Source organism: Penaeus monodon, chromosome 3, assembly GCF_015228065.2.
Source record: "Penaeus monodon isolate SGIC_2016 chromosome 3, NSTDA_Pmon_1, whole genome shotgun sequence".
Lineage (NCBI taxonomy): Eukaryota > Metazoa > Arthropoda > Malacostraca > Decapoda > Penaeidae > Penaeus > Penaeus monodon.
In genome coordinates, this window is record NC_051388.1 from 42,399,964 (window position 1) to 42,422,359 (window position 22,396).

At 35.7% G+C, this 22,396-nt stretch overlaps 1 pseudogene; it reads right to left on the reverse strand.

Moving 5' to 3' along the window:
- Positions 1–469: 469 nt before the first annotated feature.
- LOC119586335 lies at positions 470–11,488 on the reverse strand (annotated as a pseudogene).
- Positions 11,489–22,396: the final 10,908 nt, after the last annotated feature.

The following is a 22,396-nucleotide window of genomic DNA, read 5'->3' on the forward strand; positions in this document are numbered from 1 at the left end:
CTATAGCTAACCTCCATAAATTATCTAATCACATTTGGACTTTCAGTGACTTCAATTTGTATCTTGACAATTACCTGCCTTATATACAGATTTCATTACAATATTGCAAACCCGGGGACTTAAACAGAAACAAACATTTTATCATTTCTATTATATAAATGAAAAGATGTTTTTATACACAAAAACCTTTTAAGACATATATATATATTAATAAAAAATAACAGAAATCAAAAACCATGCTATACTCTGATTACATATTAAAAAAATAAAAAAATAGATACCAAAAAATTATGTATTTCTAAAGCAAGTTCACACTGTTTATCCAGTCTCCCCTTTTATATCCATGTTCCTCTTTATACAACAAACAAACAAAAGCAAAAAAAAAAAACACAAACAGACAAAACACCTTAACCATAAATTACATACAAAACATTCACATTCCTTTGGATTCTAGGTCAGAATTCAATCCTTAATAGCTCGCAGGCAGATCTGGCAACTTGATGTCTTGATTGCTGTGGGCAATCATGTTGTCCACCGCTGAACAGCACGAGCTGGGGCTGCCGCTAGTCAGCTGCAGGGAAAGAAGTGTCGAGGGTCCTGTGATATGACGGCCACATCAAAAACTTAGATACGTTGGGGAAGTTCTGCTTGTGTTCAGAGCAGAGTTGATTGAGCAAACTGCTGACAAGTAAGGAAAGGATTAATTGATCTCATGTGATGAAATGTGACAAAGCAAACTGGGTCTGATTTAGAAATCCTAACCAATGGAAAAAATCATGAATATGTAAGCCCGATGAAGAAATTAATAGCCATATTATTCCTAATACAAGAGTCATGCATAGAATAATGCAGAAATTAAAAACTGATGATAAATACGGCTTTTGCAAGTCTGTCGTTTTCTAAGATATACAAATTCTGGCTGACAAAACATACCGGTGTTAAAATATCACTAAGGCTTTTCCCAGATCCCATAAAAACAGACATATCCTTATGAGCTAACAAAATGAAAACAAACAGTACGAAAAGAAAAAACCCAGATTTATGTGAAAAAAAACTTGTAAGATACTTAAAAAAAAAAATGTGATTAAGTTTCCTGACGTGAGAAGGACATCCTAACTACAAGGCTAATTTAGAGCTCATACATGCAGAGTACACAGTTCTTGTTCTTAAACTAAAATATTACAAATTTGAATTTATACGATGCTATTTTTCTCCTTCTTAATGCACATGTGAGTAAAAATAAGTGATGGGTAGTGTAGTAATCAAATCCTCATTAATAAATTTTACAGCATAAATGCATGAAAGAATGTTATAAAACTCAAAATAACACAAAAAAAAACATGCACTAAACGTTTTCACTCATGGAAACTGGGTAATATCTAATGGAAAAACACTAAAAACAAAAAAAGCCTTAATTATCAAATGTTTAGAATAAGATGAACACACTTTAGTATGCACATACTGAAGTAATAAATACAGTAATAAGATGAATGTCACAAATTAATGTGTTGTACCAACACATAAGATATTATATTAGGTCGTCATATGTATAAGCTATGCACGTATTGTAAGTTGTATATATGGTAGTGTGCTAGATATTTGGAGAGTACAATATTATGATGTGGTCACAGCATACACTACATATACTATGTACAGATGCATGTTAATGGGAAGTGTCCACAGTAATAACTATCTAGTAAACACTGCTATCACACAAAAATGATTTCCTGGGAAAAAAAAAAAAAAAAAAAAAAAAAAAAAAAAAAAAAATTTTGTGTTACAGTACATTAGTGTGTTGTGATTTTTAGCATATGATAAGTTAATAACACAATAGCTAGACAAATGGGATCACAAAATTCATACATACATAACATTACTAGTACATGAGCCATATATATATATATATTATGTATATAGATAGTATAAAATATAAATAGAGATATAGAGACACTCCCCTCACAACCCCCCCGACGCACTATATGTATATCTATTAAGATACATATAGTATACATATATATACATATAGATATTACACGAAAGATAGTCAATACATATAACCATATACTAGTACAGATATTAACATTAGATATACATATAGATACAGAGATATACTTATCATATGCATATACATAGCAGATACAAGTACGCATAGATTGACAGATAGATATAGAATATATATATACTATTAAAGTATATATGAATAGATCTATATATAAGAGATAATAGTAGATACATAGCTTTGTATAGGGATAAGTATATATAAGACTATATATATATAGTGAGGATAGGAAGATATATAAGAGGATATAATATATAGAAGAGAATAATATATATGAGTATTATTATATGAAATGATTATGTTGAGTATGTATATGAGAGCAGATATATATTATGAGATAGGGATAAAGATATATGTATTATCATATAGTTAGAGATAGAGAGGAGAGTATGAAGTAGATAGAGGATAATAAGTATATATAGAGGAGATATAGAGAAGGGTGAGATAGGAATATATATATTATATCTATATAGATATAATATAGAGATACATATATATATATAAAATAGAGAGATTAGAATAGATAGAGATATATTACAAGAGATATATATATGAGAAATATATATATATATAGTAGTATATATATAAAAAAAAAAAATATATGATAGATATATAGAAACTATCAGAGAGATTAGAGATAGCAGAGAGACGAGAGTAGTGTTTGTGAAAAGAGATATAGAGTAGCATGAGAGAGATAGGAGATAGACGAGATATCGATAGACGACTTTAATGAGATCGCGAGAGAGATGATGATAAGGCACCCACTCCCCTCAACCAGAGAGAAGAGAGAGAGAGATATAAGTAGAAGTATTAGAGATAAAGCTAGGATATAGACAGATATATCATAGATATAGAGATAGATGAGATGAGAGAGAGGAATATATATAGTATAGAGAGATATGATAGTACGAACGCATAAGAGATAAATAGAGATAGACTAGTATAGATATAGATAAGATACAAGATAGCAGAGATAGAGAGATATAGAATAGAGATATGAGATGGATGATGATATTTATTATGAGGATAGAGGAGCGAAAGTATGATATTAAAAAGTAGAATATAAATTAGAGAGATAAAGAGATATAATAGAGTAGATTATAGACATAGATAATAGAGATCGATAAGAGAGAGGAGAAGTATATGAGAGAGAAATATGAGGAGATATTATAAGTATATAGAGTAGATAGATAAAGCGTAGATATAGTATATATATAAATTATAATATTATATATATAAAGTATATATAGATATGATAAATTATCTAGATATATATATAGATATGAGATCTATATTAATAGATGATTTAGATATAGATTATATACTATAGATATAGTGAATATATCTATATATAAATATAGAATATCATATATATCAATATATATATATTTAAGATATATTATACTAAAATATCTATATATATATATATAATAGATATATATATTAAAAATATTATATATTTTAAACTATAAATACTATATATATATTATATTAGATATAATATTATATCATATATATAAAGAGATAAATTATATATATAAACGTATAGTATGGTATGTATGTTATGTATATATGTATGTTGTAGTATGTTAGTGATGTATGTATGTATGTATGTATGTAGGTGTTGATTGTATGTATGTATGTATGTATGTATGTATGTAGGTATGTATGTATGTATGTATGTATGTATGTATGTATGTATGGAGTAGTTGTATGCTATGTATGTTATGTTGTATGATGGTAATAATGTATTCATGTATGTGTGTTTATAAATATATTAAACATAAATACATACATATATATATACCATATATTTAAATAGAGAGATAGATATATATATGATATAATATATATAGAGATGTATTACAGATATGTGTGGATATATATATATCTATATAGTATATATATAATATATATAGAATAGATATATTAATATATATATATATATATATATATAGTATATTGTATTAATATATTTGTGTGTCTATATATATATATATATATATATTACTATATTAGATAATATATATATATATATATACATCTATAATATATAATATATAATATACACATACACACACACAAACATTATCTATTCCGAACTCCGGGGTGTCATGATCCCAGCTTTCACCTCCTGTCCCCGTCCGGCCTGCCCCCCTCCTTCGCTCCTCCGCCGTTTTTGCGCTGCACCGCCTTCTTGCGGGCGAATATCGACCGACGCATTGTCCTCCCCTCCCCCCTCGCCCTGTATGTTCTCGGCCCACTCCGGCCCGCCCTGCACCGTTGGGTGGACCCAGCAATTCCTCCGTCTCTCTGCCACGCCAGATGCCCGGCTGCCTGGGGCCCCACGCGCCCCGCCTCCCCCCTCCCCCCCCACCCGCCCCCCCCAAATTCAGGCTCCCCCCCAAGACAGGCCACAGGTCCTGCGCCCTCTAGTTGTTTTTTCGGTCCCTCTCCCTCCACACCCCTTGTACGATGGACTACCTCACTTACTCCTGTGTTCCAGGGGTCGCGAATTATAAGGGCTCTGTTATTCAATCCAAATCTAATAACACCATAACTATTTGCCTTTCATTGGATGCTGTTTTGAATGTTGGAATGCGGATAAGGTTTATTTGGATCCTGCTTTTTTTATCCCTCCTTATTTTCCATTACTGTCATTTTCTCTAATCAATTTCCATTTTCTTTTATTTCAATTTTCTTCTCTTACTTTCTCCTCTGCTGTTATCGTTTTGTTCTTCACATATTCCATCCTCTCTTTCTTCCTTCTTCCTTTCCTCATGCTCTGTTCCCTCTTTTTTTATTTCATTCTGCTCCTCATTTCTCCACTAGCCTCTCTACTGTTATCCTCTTCTTTCTTTATTTCCTCTATATTCTCTGTCTACTCTATTTTCCTCCTATTTTTCTGCTGTTACTTCTTTCTATCTTTTTGGCTCTTTCCAATACCTTTCGTGCCCTTTACTTGTACTCTTTTCTATGCAGGATGTCATGACGCACCCTTCCACTGCCTGATACAACACGTAACTGCAACAACCGTACACGCAATAGGCAAGCATGACACCCTGACCCACAGACACCCCAACCACAACACCACCACACCCCCAAACCCCCCCCCCACAAACAAGCACCACACCCACACCCCCACACCACACACACCCCCCACCAAACACACAACACACACACACTCCCCCCTCCCAATGTAGTGATGAATAAATATATGAAAAAGCATTAAGACTTGTAACAAAAAAATATATATATAAACAAATAAATGCATTGTAAAAAAACTGAATCAAACAGACACAACTTATCTTTAAACTTGCTGCATACTCAAAACCGGCCCGCCCCAAGGCCCCGTTATTCAGCACTTTGGCTTATTAGTTATCTTACAACATGGAACATATCTACTATATCTAACTATCTTATATTTATATCCTCTATTATATATATATCTATATTATATATATATATATCCTTATGTAACTAATATATGTTTACGCGTGATTATACCATAAACAAATTCAATATATATCCTCTACTCTCCTTTTTTTTTTTTTTTTAGACCTCCTGAATATAGAGATATTATATAGAGCAAGAAGATTAATAGTTAGATTTATATATTGATAGTATGTATAAGTGTGATAATTGATATATTTATTATATTATCGATGATTATATTTTATATATATATAATACTTATATGAATAGTACCCTTTTCTTTAGAAAGATACGAGACAATCCCCCCCCGGCACCCCCATACTCATGAACGTAGTATATAGATATATTGTATATAAGAATCTAGATATATATAGATATATAATATTATATGTGTATGATAGATCTATAATAGATAGTATTTAAATTTTGAATATATATATATAGAATAGATATAATAATATAGAAGATATATTATATATATATATATATATATATAGATATATAATGATATATCAATATATATATATATATTCATATATAGATCTCATCTAGATACTATAGTCTATAATTATTAATAATATATATATATCTATATATATCTGTGATGTGTATGTATCTATATATATATATTTATTATAATATCTATTATATATATATATAGACGTATTTTTATCACACACTATAGTATATATGGGATGATCATACATATCTCTATATATATATATATTATATCTTATATATATATAGTATATATAATCTATATCTAAAGTATAGATCTATAATAAATATATAGATCCATAAATATATATATATAATCTATCCAGATATAGCCCCTAATTAAATATATCTTAATAAACTAATATACTATATATCAATATATCCGAGAATATGAGATGAAGATATAAGATAATACGATAGATACATCGATTATAGATATATAATATATCATAAATAATATCTGAGATATAGATATAACTATTAGACATATATATATACAGTATCTATAGAAATATATAGCACATATATATACAGATCTATATACATTATATATATATAATATATATATAGAGCAGATATTATATACAGATATAGAGATCTAGAGATAGCGATAAGATATAGAGATGTGGATATATAAAGTATATATATACATATAAGCTATCGCTACCATATATAGATAAAGGATATATATAAATAGAGATTACACGATAGTATAGGATGACATATATATATATATATCATAAGAGTATACATATATGGATAATAGTATAATAGATTAATGAGACGATGATAGTACAGCATATATATAAACATAGATATATACCATAGTAGACAACCTACAGTTATATATAATATATATAGCAGAGAGATAGATATATATAATATATTATAATATATACATATAACAGTATATACATATTATACAGATATACATATAATACATAGATCCATAACAAAAGTAATATGATATAGATGGATAAAAATATATAAATATATAATAGATATATATACATTAATAATATATAATATATAATATATAGATAAATATCTATATTTATATATCTCTATATATGATATAACTCTACACATATACACATATACACAGTATACACCTATATACACATATACACATATTACAATATCAACTATACACATATTACACATATACACATATACACCTATACAATATACACCACTACCCATACACTCACATACATACACCCCCAATACCTACACACACCACACACACACCCACACACAACACACACACCCACACACACACACCACACACCCCCACACACACACCCACATATATATATATATATATATATATCTCTTATCTATCTATAATCATAATATCTTCAATATCATTCTATTATATATATGTGTGTGTGTGTGTTTGTGACTGTGTGTGTGTTGTGGTTGTCGTGTGTGTTGTGGTTGTTTGTGTGTCGTGTGTCTTTTGTGTGTGGTGTGTGTTAGGTGTGGTTTGTCGGTGTGTGTGTAGTTTGTGTGTTTAGTTGTGTTGTGTTTTAGTGGCTTCTGTTTAGTTGTGTGTTAGTGGGTTGGTTAGTGTGTGTGTCCAGTTTTTGTGTGTTTTCGTTGTGTGTGTTTAGTGTGTGGGGTTGTTAAGGATGTGTTTAGTGTGCGTGTTCGTGTGGTTGTTAGTGTGCCGGAATCCTGCCTTTGATCGTGTTTAGTGTGAGTGTTAGTCGGCGCCTCTCTTTTCCTTCTGTCGTGTTTAGTGTGCGGTATTAGTGTGCGTGTTAGGTGCGTGGTTTAGGGTGCGCTGTTTAGTGTGCGTGTTTAGTGTGCGGGGTTTTAGTGTGAGTGGTTAGTGTGGTGTTTAGTGTGCGTGTTTAGTGTGCGTGTTTAGTGTGCGTGTTTAGTGTGGTGTTTAGTGTGCGGGTTAGGTGCGTGTTTTAGTGTGCGGTTGGGTGTGTGTTTGCTTGTGTGTGTGTGTGTGTGTGTGTGTGTGTTCTATATATCTATATAATAGAATTATATAGATATTATATATAGATATATATAGATATATAAAATATATATATATTATACACATGTGCACTTTTATTCTTGCTTTTTTCGTTATTAAGTAAAATTTATCCAAACAGCACAGTAAAAAGTAAGTTCACAATTCACTATAATTGTCAAATATTAGCAAAAGGTTTAGAAATAAAAATAGTAGCAACAGCAACATTACCTCTTGTTTCTCAACTTGTTCTGGTCATTCTATTCTGTAATTGATTTCTGTCATGTTGAGTCCCAGCACCATGCCACCATCACCAGCTCATTCAGCAATGTAATTGTACTGTGTATAGTAATAATAATAACCAATAGTAATAGAATAGTAAAATAATAATAATACTAATTATAATAATAATAATAATAAATAATAATAATAATAATATAGAGTAATAATAAATAAAACAAGAATAATAATATATGAATAACAATACAATAATAACAACCAGAACACCCAAACAATAATAACACAATAATAAACAAATAAGAATAATTAATATATAATATATAGTAATAATAAATAATACTAATAAATAATAATATAATAATAACAATAATATTAATAATATTCTAATACAGTAAAATAATAATAATAATAACATTATAAGAAGTAATAACAAAAATATTAATAAGTATATCAATAACAAGAACAATTAATAATAATAATAATAATAATAATAAATGAATAATAATAATATATAATATATAATAATAATCTAATAATAATAATTTAATAATCAATAATAATAATAATATAATATATAATAAAATAATAATAAGAAGAAGAAGCAAGAAGAAGAAGATAGAAGAAGAAAAAAAAGAATAGTAATAATAGTAATAATAATAGTAATAATAATTAATATGTAATAATAGTAATAATAGTAATGAATAAATAATAATAAATGGAATAATAATAATAATAATAAGAATAATAATTAATAATAATACTAAAAAATAATAATAATAATAATAATAATAATAATAATAATAATAATAATAATAATAATAAATATATGTATAGAGATACTATCTATAGATAGATAGATAAGATATAAGTATATATAGATATCATATATGATAGATAGATAAGTATATAATATATAAGAATATATATATAGTATATAAAGATATATAGGATACGGTATGAGAGAGTCTAGAGTCATAATATATATAGTGTTTATATATATATATAGATATAGAGATACAGATAGAGATATATAATAATATATAGAGATATATATTTATAATATAGATATAGATATTATATATATGTATTATGAGATATAGATATATACATATAGAGATGATGATCTTATGAGTATAGAGTGAGTAGAGAGAGTAAGATATGATCGATAGATCTCACCCGACTCCACCCCGTGAGTTATGAGATTCGACTAGATTAGGATAATATATAAAAGTAAGCTAGATAGAATATACGAGATGAGTAGATAGATAATATATATAGAATATAAGACATACATATATATGTACAGAATAGATGAATTAGATATATATAACATGATATATAGATATATAGATATATATAGATATATATATATATATATAAGAATGATATATATATAAATACAGATAGATAGATATATATATATATATATATATATATAGATATATAGCTATATATATATATACACATAGATATATCTATATATATATATAGTATGATATATCATAATCGATATTAATATATAGAAAGCATCATACCCCCCCCTCCGCACCGCAGCCCGTTATAGATAGAGATAGAAGAATAGATGAGATAACACTGAGTATATATAGACCTTATTGATAATACACTACATATTATTAATATAGATATATCACGCACAGTCAGTCTTACCCTCCCTTATAGTATCCGCATGCCTACTCCTACCACCCCATATATATATATATCTATATATAGACATATAATATATACACATACATATATATATATATATAATATATATATATATAGATATATATATATATATAAATATATATATATTCATATATATATATAATGAAAGGAAATAGGTACATATTGTTTATATTACATTTAATATATATACAAATATATACATATTAACTAGATTTATATATATAGCATAGATCACTTAAAGATATAATAAAATAATTTATAAACTTTTTTTTTTTGGCTATAAAATCCTAATCCTATATATGAAATTCTAAAAGTTTGTTAAGCATCCAAACACATCAACATTTCAAAAGACTAATGCAAGAAACTACCAGAAAATATGAACATGAGAGTAAAGATCTCTTGACACAATATCATAATATAATTTAAATAAAATATAAAACCAGAAAAACATAACTCTAATAATTATGAATAAAAAATAATTCAAGTATACTCTACTCTGACAATTCCAAGTTTGTAACAACAGAATGAATAACGAATCATCATCATCATCCTCATCACCATCATTATCATCATCATCGTCACTACCTTATCTACATGGAAGATGAATCCAGTTCACAGACATTCTCAAAGCATTTGTCGAGAGTCTCCACAAACACCTGGATCAGGTCAAGGATGCCCAGTTCACTCTCCGAAGAATCCACACAGAAGACAAAGTATAAGGTCGCATAATGTCGGTATATCAACTTGTAATCCGACCCTCCAATGAGACTGTAAAATGAAAAAGAACTCAGTGACTTTGTCAAGTTTTTAATATTTTAATTGTATTTTTTATGGTAACTGTAATAGTTGGATCTTTTTATAGCATATTATATCAATGCTCCTTGCCTGCTTCTTGTTGTTAAATTAGGTTATATATGAGAAACTTAGGTCTAGGAAAGAGAGATATTATGTAAATGAAAAGTTATAAAGATAGATATTAGCAAAACCAGCAATCTACAGACAGTTTACAATATCAAACTAACCTTCCCCCTCCAAAAATTACAGACATGTCATCTCTCTTGGAAACTAATTGGAAAGTTTCTTAATTATTTGCTGCTGTAGTTCTTCATTCTGCATGGAAAGAAAGAATAATTAGAATAAGAAATAATAAAAAATAATATAATTTTTTTAATACACACCAAAATAGATGGAAAAAAAAAAATCATGAGATTTGTGCCTATTCCCTAAAATCCTGATTTCCCATGGGTACCTGATGGATAGGGAGTCGGAGGTGCTAAAATAAAAATAATAGTTTAAGACAGAAAAATCATATTTGACATAAGAAACATTGCCTGTGAAAGCAATGGTCATTATATTAAAAAAAAAAATACTAATAGCTGTGGGCTAACCATAACTTTGTGTAATAATAAAACAAAGTCATAATATATTGACAGTAACATAATGCAATGTCTACTGACTAGTTTTATGGGAGTTCCGGTCACACGTGCACTGTGTGGAATTCTCACTCTACCCACAGTAGGGTAGAATGCATAACCATCATGTGTCTGATTGAGTATTGTAATTACAGCAGAGTTCGAGAATGCCAAACTGCACATATGCGATTGGATATCCAGAAAAACAGTCAATAGACATAGCAAAATAATCCCATAAAAAACCAGTTTTGAAACTTTTTATTTTAAAAAAATTTCGGTTCAAACCCTATTTTTAAATTAACCACAAAGACCGTACCTTTAGGAATTTCCAATTCGGTAAATTTATGGGAACTAATTAAATATGAAAAAATTTTAAAATAATTGGTGTTAATACGGCATTCAAAAAAAAATAGGTTTTTAAAACCAAAAAACTTCAAAACATAAATCCTCCCCTTTTCGAAATGTTTAATTAAAGTTCTTTAAAAATGCTTTCTTTTTTCCAAATACATAAAATTATATTCGGTTTTTCCTTTTTGGTTTTAAGACTAAAATAGCCTAATATAAAAAATCTTTCACCGGAAGGTTTTTTTGTTTTCCTACTACTTCCATTTCCAAATCGAACGGTTCTCTCCTTAAAAACTGGTTTCCCCAAAAATTAAAAATTTTGGTTTATTTTTTCATTTTTACTTTTATTAACTTAATTTTTTACAAATTTTATTTTTTTTCGGCCCTCCATATTTTTCCCTTAAAAAAACGATTTTTTTTTTTTATTTTTATTACTTATCCTTTTTTTTTCTTTTTTTAAAAAAACAATAAAAAAAATTTTTTACGGCCATTTTTTTAAAATTTTTATTTTATCTCTAAAACTTAAAAAGGGAAAATTTTCTTTACAAGGGGGTTTTTTTAATATTTTAAAAATTTAGTTAAATTAATTTTTACATTTTACCAATTTTAATAATTTTAAAACAAAGGGGTATGAAACCCTCAAAATTATTAATTATATACATAGGTATATATTATATATATTTTATATATATTATATATATTTAATATATAATATATATTTTAATAAATATATTATATTCTATTTTTTTTTTTTTTTTTTTTTTTTTTTTTTTTTTTTTTTTTTGGGGGGCTGCGATGGTAAAAGGGAAAAAAAAGGCAAGATCGGTTGGTGGGAAGGATGGGGAGAGGTCCAGGGCTGCTCAACATGAGCATACCTTTTGATGATTTTAAAAACTTCCCCTAATCTTTCAGTTTTAGAATGGTCGCTTAAAAATTTTCCTTCAGTTGGGTTAACAAAAACAAGGTTTAACCTTTTTCTGACCCAGTAAAAATAAAATTTTTATGCAGGGGAAACCTACCCATAAAGAACATAATCTACTCGCATGTACATATTTTTTTTTTAAAAAAAAAATATATAATATAAATTTTTAATATTTTTATATAATATTTATTATTATTTTCACTACAAACCACACACCACAAAACACTACACACACACACACACACACACAACACACACACACACACCCCACACACCCCAACACACACACACAAAATATATATATTATATTTATTATATTATATATAATTTTTATATTATTAATATTAAACAAAAAACCCCAAAACACACCCCACCCACACACCACACACACACATAAAAAACACCCCACAACCACACACACCACACACACCACACCCACCACACACCACCTTATAATATTATATATATTAAAATATATTTATATATTTATATAATATAAATATAATATATATTTTTATTTATTTTTTTTTTATTTATTTTTTTTTTCTTTCTTTTTTTACCTTTGTGCTTTTTGGGGTAAGCGGAAAAAAAAAAAAATTCTGGGTGATTCAGAGGTTTGGAACGAACTCGGATAACGACTATGTTTGGGGAAAAATTAAACGTGGATACTGATGAACATCTCCGGTAATAAAATTTTTAAAAAAACTTATAAACCTTTTTATTACATCATGGGAAAACGTGACAAAAACACTGTCTCCGAGATTGGATTTACTCCTCTTTATAAAATTCTGTTGAACAGAGGCTTTTTTTTTTTAAAATTGTTTTAAAGGGACATACTGCCATCGGGTTTTCTTTTTAGGGGCCCGAAAAAACCGTTCAAAAAGCCCCCCCCCCCCCCCGACTCGGTTTAGGGTGGGTCAGACCCCCTTGGGGGCTACGAGGGACTTCAGGTTTGGGGGTTCTGAAATCAAAAATAATTACGTTTTAGACAATAAAAATTTTTATAGACCACCTTTCCCCCAAAAAAAAGGCTTTCCGGGTTTTTATCGACTAAAAAATAAACTTTGCCGAGTTACCCCTAAGCTAATATGAGATGGGTTTCAAGGGACCCTTACCATCGCAACAGTTTTCCACGCATCTAGTGTAATGACTTGCAAACGCTAAAGGGAAAGAAAACTTATTGGGCCCGCTTCTGGGAGGCTGAAGCTTTTTTTGTTTATCATTTCTTGAACAAATAATGTTTTTAAATACCCTTGTAAAAATATCCTTGCTTCCCCTTTGGGCACCCTGAATGGGAGGACAACAAAGTAAGCTACCGGGAATGGGGCTTGCATGGGAAGAAAGATGTAATAGTGATATAACAATGAACTAGGGGGGGAAAAAACCCCTCTTGAATAAATATGGAAGGCGAATTCTGCTCATTCATTTGTAATGAGGTTTGATTTTCCCCAATGGTACTTGACCACAGATCCCCCGGGTTTATAAACAATTCCTGCAAAATATCCCATGTAAGTCCATACAATACATTGTAAAGTAAAGAGACATGGACTAAAAAATTTAAACCCTTCCTTTGTCCGCGTTTTAGAATTTTAGACTTTTTTGCACAGAAAAAGCATATGAATAAATCTAAAATAACCATCACGTACCCTAATGCCACCCCTGGTTCTTTGAGTGAGACCCTCGAGGCCCCTTATTGCCAGTGACACCAAAGTTTGCGTCAGTTACAGTTACACGTGAAAAGGAAACAGACTTAAAAGGATGATCCATATCCGAATTGTTTTCCCTATTACTATGAGTTTTGCAAAGTTCGGGCTTCGCCCGGCCCTTTCATTAGGGCCCCGGCCTGTGCACTTTTTAGGCGTCTCATTTTTTTCTCTGACACTCGGTGCTTACCGGGGCGGGGGGGATTGCAGCAGGCGTCCTGTAGCCGTGGGTAAGCATCCGCATAATCCTTACCACACGACGGCTGTGTTTGGGGCTTTGTCTCAGGAATTGCGTGACAAAATTTCTCTAAGTAATGACAAGTTGGGTTGGGCCCCGCAAGCATGCAACCCCTCTTTTCCCGTTCTATTGTTTGTATGTTTCGCCATGAACAGTGTAACCTAGGCGCATTCGGCAGAAGATTGGGTACCTCAGTTTTTTTATTAGAAGTGCCATGGTTCAAGCCTGGGCGCCTGAGTACCAGCTGCGAGGGGGAGGTCTTTTTCCTCTCTGTGAAGCTGCAGGAAAGGGGGGTGCCGTCACGTACACTTCCTCCTAAGAATTTCGGCTTCTGTATTATCATGGGATTGGGGGGGTCCCCCTGCCGTTTCGGCAATCGCGCAAGTCTTTCCCCTTGCCCCCTTTGTGGCTGGGAACCAGTTATGATGATTCTTTCCTGTGCAAGAATCCTCTGTGCCGTGTGAGGATGGTAGTCAGAAGGTAGATAGTCAGTGGGGAGCCCTGTGAAGACGCGATGGTCCTTTAGAGTCTGGTGTAGACCAATGTCCCCCACCGGACGCAGGGGTCGTGCCCCCATGATAGAAAACTGCCCTCCCGTAGCGAGGAGGTTTGTCTGTTCCCCCTCAGGTTTTTGGGGGCACCCCCTTCTGCCAAGCCGGCGCCTGCAGTGTGGTCAAGGGATCCCGATCCATCCTTTTAAATATTTTGCTCCCCCGGAGAGTGTGATTAAGACCCTCTGGGTTTCTGCCTTTGGCTAGGCGTGGAATATTCATTTTTTTTGGTTCCCAACCCATACCGAGAACTCTATCGGGGTTTTGGGCCCCACGGGGGAGTTCGACAAAGTCGGGTGAGGGGGGCCCAGCCCTTGGCAAAAAGTGGTTCTTTGAGCTGATGGCGTATTAACACCCGGGCTGTGTGGACAGCCAAGTTTTTTGCAAACAGCGTTACCCTTTTCTAGGCTCGACTATTTTAGTCTTGGGCTTGGTTCCTGGGAGCCTGGATGCCCTTTTGATAAAAATTGCTGCCATTAATCAATTCATGAGGGCCAAGGGGAAAAGGTTTGCCCCCATAGGAGGTTGGGACCTTCGCCCACCGGGGGCACCCAGAATGACCCTGCGGCTTCTTTTTGGATGTCCCCATTGGTCTTTATTTTTTTTTAAATCCCAAATCAGAGCAAGGGGGGGCATAATCTACAATGGGTTGACAGCAGTACTAGAATGATCTTATACTCTTGTCTCCCCCTATGATTTTCCCCCATTGCTCTCTGACAGACTTTTGTTTTTGTTCGGCAACCAGGTACGGACCCCCTTTCTGGAAGGAGAGGGTCCGGTCTATCCTACCCCAAGGTAGGGGTAGTCCTGAACCCCCCCACCCATTCCGGGTTTTAAATTGTCCCTTTGAACTTTTTGTTCAGAGCCATGGTTTTGGGTTTTTGGGGCTGCAGAGTCTTTAGTCCTGTCCGCAACACTCCTTGGGATACGAGGTCCAGACAACGCTGGGCTTTGTTTGGCAGTAGGGGCCAGGGAGATGATAGCAAGATCGTCGATAGAAGAGATTTGCACCCCACGGGAGGTTATTTTGAGGATACGGGGCATTAATGTTTAAAGAGGGTGGACGGAACCCCACCCTGTGGCTTCCATCTCTAGTGGACTGTGATGGGTGCCTTGGGAATTTGATTGGCTGTTCTATTCAAAAAGTAGTAAACCATCCAAGCCAAGAGCTTACCTTGTTTCCCTTTTTTGGATCAGGCTCTCCTGAAGGGCAAGAGGACTTCCAACTAAAAAGCCTTCTCAGGTCAACGAATACTACCACAGATGTGCCCATCTTATTGTTAAAAAGAGTGTGGCATGCTGTGCGCGTGCTCATCCCCCTGGTGAACCCGGGATTTGTTCATGTGGGGGTCCCTTTTTCCATCGGAGGGGTTTTCAGTACCATCTTCCGGCCCGTCTTGGCCAAAACAGTGAGGAGAGAGATGGGACTTATTTCCCCCAGCTCCTTGGTTTAGGATGGGAACATGGTAGCCCTCTTAAAACTCGGGGTTTTAAGTGGAAAGTTTCCAGGATTTGTTGTGAGTTGCGGGAATGCAAGCCACCTACCCCCCCAAGGGGAAATGAGGGGGTACGAGACCCCGCAGAGCCGGGGCTGTGTTACAACTGGCTTTATATGGATTTCTTATTTTCCCTCAGAGAAAGATAACGTGGAAATTATCGGCTTGGGCTACCCTTTTTTGATATGAGCAATTTGTGGTTGTAGGGTTCTTGTCTTGCCCCATTTCGGCGGCAGGGTTGTATTTGTTCTCGCAGAAAACTGTACGCCAGTCTGTTCGCCTCTGATTGGGGGTCTGGGGGTGCATCTCAGGGTGAGCGGTGGGGGCTCTTTTGACCCATTCCATAGTCGAAGGGTGTTATGGGACGAGGACCACACCATTCCAGCCATTTTTCCCTGCCGACTCTGTGGGTAGTTTCTTTGGCATCCCTACAGCCTCCCTTAGGGGGGCAGGTTGTCGGGGTTCTTTGCCTTCGGAAAGTTTCGGACATATTTCCCCTTTGGGGTTGCCCCTCCCTAATTCGTCAAAAAGTACAAGGTCTTTTGACTCCTGGACCGGCCGAGTTTTGGTATGGTCAGTGAGGCGGCCTCATCAATGGCATTTAAAAGTAGGTTTGTAGCATTCCACGTTTTCATTTGTGGGGTTTTCATTGATTCTCAGACACAGGCCATGGCATTTGAACACCTGCCAGTTGGCTTTTTTCGTTTCCATCTTGGTTTGGTCGGGGATTCGGCTGGGCCCCTATCCAGAGGGTGTTAAGTGCCGTAAGGGTCACTAGTGACAGTCTCATGATACCCAGCCAATCCTCTCCACTAGATCACAGTGGCCAGGGTGAGGTCAGGACCCCTCCTCTGACATGCGTTGGCTCCGGGTATTGGGGGAGGCTCTCGGGAATGTCTCAAGCAGTTGGCTATGTGATACCCAGCCGATCCTGCCCTGAGGGAGCCAGGAGGGGTGGGTGCATTGAAGTCCCCCTATGACACTCGGTCGTGTCTGCAGAAGAAACCCTGGTGATGTTAAGGTCCAGTGGGGGGTCGGTGTACACATTGTCAATTTCGGGGGCCCCCCAGCCACGGAATCTCGACGGCAAAGTTTCAACATCTCCACAGTGCGGTGCATGGCTTTTGGGCGGGGAATTTGTTGCTTTGACAAGGGTGAAGGCCTCACTTCCATCAGCACATGGCAGCTGAAGACACGTCCCGGGAAGGAACAGGTTCCACTGTTAAGTTCCCTGGAGCATGACAATGTCACTGAAAATGCACTCCACGCCTTTTGGGGGAGGAGGGCACCCCTTGTGGAGAACCCATAGATGTTCCCTGCAAAATGCTTAGATTGGTGCCAGATGTTACAAGATGAAGTTCATCAGAACATTGTCGATTCGGATTGACTAGTTTGGGGTCTGAAAACCCCTTGCGAAGCCTTGCTGCTTGGGGGTTTCTTCGGCTGCAGGACCCCTGGGTCCATGGGGGGTGAAGGCCGTTGGTAGCTCTGACTTTGTGTTTTTTGGGTTTTTTCTCGGGCCGGGCTGTTTCTGTGCATTGTTCTTTGCGGGCCATGCCTGGGAGGGCAGTTTGTTCTGTTTTGGTTTTTCTGGCACTGAATCAGCCGGTGGGCTTGTGTGAGGGATGGTTGGGTTTGGGAGGGGGGGGGGAGTCTCGTCCTGGGGGTTACCCACCCTTCATCATCCCCCCGGGGATGTGCCACTGTGGATACAGCATCAGCGGATCGACATATCCCCCTCATCGAGGAGGTGTCTTCTGCTTTTGGGGAGGACTTTGGGGTGCTGTTGAACCTTTCTTTGTGTTTTCTTCTGCACTAGTTTCATTTTGGGAAGTCCTTTTTTGGGAGATTCCGGTTTCTTTGGGGGGCGGCTTCCTTCCTCTTTGGGGGTGGGGGGCCCTTTTTCCTTTTTGTTTTTCCCCCGACAAGGTGCCTGGGGGGGGGAACAAAGTTGGCGCTTTTTAGCAACCTCTTCCCGTTGAGGGCCGCCTTTTCCTGACAGAGCAAGCCGGGCTCCAGGAGTGATCCCCTTTTGGGGCACAGTTAGGACTTTTTGGGCTGTTGTGTTTTTATTTTTCTTTGGGGGCCTTTAATCACACCTCGGTGCTGTGTGCCTTGCTAAGACCCGATATAGGTTGGCTGGCAGCTAGCCTGGGGTGTCTGTACTTCTGGCACTTGAAACCCCAAAGGTGGATCAGGCACTTAGTTGAAGGTTGTAACCCCATTTACCCAATAAGGGTAGAGGTTGGGGTCCCTTTCAGGGGTCCCCGGACTTGCCGGGTTGGAGTCTTCCTTTCGCAATCGGGAACCCCCACGCCCTGTAGGTGTGATGCGATACCCCCTATCATACGAACGGGAACCCAAAGTAGCACCATCTTGCCCCTTTTTTCCTAGGGATTCAGTGGTGGGGGCCCAAATTTCCTCCCATTTTTTAGCTCCTTTGTTTCCTGCAGGAAAAAAAGGGTTGGTTTGATCTTTGGGCATGATGATCTCCCCTGTCTCGCGAAACCCCGGATTGAAACCGTTTTTGCGTGGCTCCCCAACGCCTGACCATTTGGAGGCATTGTAAAGCCTTCCTTTTTGACAGGTCCCCTTGAACTGGGGAAACGCCTTGGGGGTCCAACTCTCCCTCAGATCGGTCTGGGGCCTGGGTTTTTGGGCCTCCCCTTTTTGGGTTGGGGGGTTGCTCGTGGGGCACCTTCTGTTTCGGCACAGCTCGTGCCCCCAAATTGGGGTCAGGGGGGTCGTCTGGGGGGTATTCGAGACCTCCGGGCCCGGGGTGCTGGCCTGGAGGGGACAATTGGGGACAGACATATTTTTGCATGGTTTTTCTGTTTTGTCCACCATTTTGGCAGCGGGTTTTCACCCTTGTCGGGGTTTTCTTTCCCAAACCGAGGCAGTATGGCTTCAGGGTGGCGCCGTGGTCTGGGACTTGCACGGGTCTTCGTCTTAGCATCTTTGGGGGGTTTTTAGTTTTTTTTTCCTTTAAATTGGACACTTTTTCACCTCGTGAGAAAAGGGGGGGGGTTTCCGACCTCTTCCAGTAATTTTCCTTCACCCTCTGAAACCCCAAACCCACAAACTGTTTCATCACAGTGAGGGAGAGAAACTAACTTTTTTCCAGGGGTTCCTTTCTTCTGAAACCCCCAAAAGGCTGTTTCATCAGTAAGAGAAGGGGGGCCCGTACCGTTCCAGGGTTCCTTCATCCCTCTGAAACAGAAACCACGACTATTTAACACAGTGGGGGAGAGAAGTAATTTTTTATCCGGGCATTCCTATCCCCGGAGGGGAAGTTATGTTTGTCTAGCGGCACATTTACACAGAACCGGGCTGAGGGCCTACAAAGTGGGGGGCCCCTACCTCCTATCTTTCCTATTCAAAAAAAGGGGGGTGGCGCATCAAGGTCCCCGGGCCCGTCCCTAGCAAAAGAATGGCAATTCTATCACAAAACCCCCTAAGCAGGGCCCCCCCAAGGCCCCCCAGACACACCCTCCCTGGGGGAGGGAAAGGTCTCCCCCTCCGCGCCCGAGATGGGGGCCCCGTTTACCAGAAGGTGTGCACAGAGTTATCCTAATGCCGAAAATTCGTAGGAGGGCACGAAGATACATGCAAGCACATAGCATCGTCGCAGCAAACAAGGCTGGGCGCGTCGCCGTCCGATAACGCGTAAGAGCCCAGGCCGAAATTGCATGGGACCGGGCGCGGTACTCTCTTTAATCCCCCCATGCAAAAGCCTCAGACCGGAGGTCATAGCGGCTCTCTTGGCTTACCCGGGTTTGGGGCCACCCCCTGGCCCCGTCGAGGCCCTTTGCCCGGTCGGTCCTCTCTTCCCCTTGAAACGTCCCAAATAAGGACGATTCACCGCAGGGAGAAAGGGAGGGGAGTCCTCTTCTCAGCTGCTCGATGCCTGTTGTTTCCTCCTTTTAAATGCCCGGGGAAAGATACGTAGACCCCGACTGTTCATGAAACTGCAATCTGTTGACGTTGATGCAATGTCCATCCTCTTTGTGATTATTTGCATGGAGAATTCTCGGTAGCTTCTAACAACAAGCAGCCCGGGCAAACCTATGAAGGCTCAGTTCCTAGTAGATAGTTTTTTGGGTTTTTATTTGGGAATATTTTTTCACCGGTTCTGTAGAAAAGCCCCTAGATATTGCCTATCAATTTAGCTCTAAAAGCCAAACATTAAACAGTGGTCACCCAAATTAACCCACCTTGAAACATTGAACCTTGGGATTAGAAATAGTCATTTTCATTTTCGCTAGAAAATCCAGGCTATAGTGAATTTTTTGTGACCCCCAAACTGAAAAAAATTAATGAAGGGTAAAATTTAAATTTTGGGAATTTTTAATATTTTCTTGTGTAGATTTAACCAAAATTGAGCATGCGATGAAAACTCAAGAAAGTTTTATGTCACACAACTTCCAAAAAGGGTTTTTTTTTTTTTTTTTTTTTTTTTTTGAGGGGGGGGCCCGATGCCTCCAGTAAAATGCCCCGCTTACTTTTATGTCTTGAGCATATTAATAAAAAAAAAAACTCGCAAATTTTCTTAGAAACGTCGGCAAATATGCACCGAGGAAAATTCGGGCAGGGCTGTAAACTCACTACGCGGGCCCGTAGGGTATAAGTGCATTTTTGCGAGGCAGATAACGTTACTAGTGCAATTTTTCGGTATATCAGGTTGTTTTCAAATGACTTTTTGTCACGTTCGCATGGATTTTCAGGAAGTTAAAGAAAAAATCAATAAATTAATTAATTAATAAAAAAAAAAAAAATAATTTATATGTTTTATATAATTTTATATATAATATATATAATATTATATATATATTATGTGTGTGTGTGTGTGTTTGGTGGTGTGTGGTTGCGTGTGTGTGTGACATATATTGTATATTAATAAATAATTATATAAAAACATATTTATATATATATAATATATATATATATATAATATATATTATATATATATATAATATATATAGTATGTTGTGTGTGTGTGTGCGAGTGTGTGTGTAAAAAATGTGTGTATATATAAATACATATACACCGCACACATATACATCACACCAACCCCACAAAAAATAGTTGTTGTGTTGTTTGTAATACACATAATACAAATATACATAAGTGTGTATTTTTGTATGTATGTATAAATATATGAAACATGATGTAGGATTTCCTACATTTAAAAAGCTTACTACGCTTTACACAACAGAAATTTCGGGAGGCTATCACCAACTCTCATATTTCCCGGGGGAAGCCGGTCCTGTGGCTACGAATTATTCCTCATTCTCCCGCCTTTTATCTGATTTCACTTCTTTCCCTCCCTGAAGACTTTTTGAAGGCAAAGTTCGCAAATGGAGACACGTTTTGATGTCATTTTTGGTTTTAAAGCAATTGCGGACTACACAAGTCCCCTTAAAGAAAATAGTTATTAGTTAAGGGCTGGAGATGAAAACAGGACCTTAAAATTTCGTATCGTTTTGATGTAAATTTAAACCTCGTGGGCTGAGGAAATCTTTCATGAGGGGGCCCCCACAACACCAAAAGCCCACAACATATATATATATTTTGTGTGTGTGTTATTATATATATATATTTTTATATAATAATTTAAATATTATATATATAATATATATATATGGGTGGATGGAGAAATAAAAATAATATACAAAATATGTATGATGGTTCAGTATATTTATACAACATAATAAATACACACATATATGTAATAGTGTATGATTGTATACACACCCACAAACAAATATATATGTGTGTGTGTGTGTGTGTGTGTAGAGGGGCCCTCGAAAATTTCCTCAGACCCACGAGGCTTAAA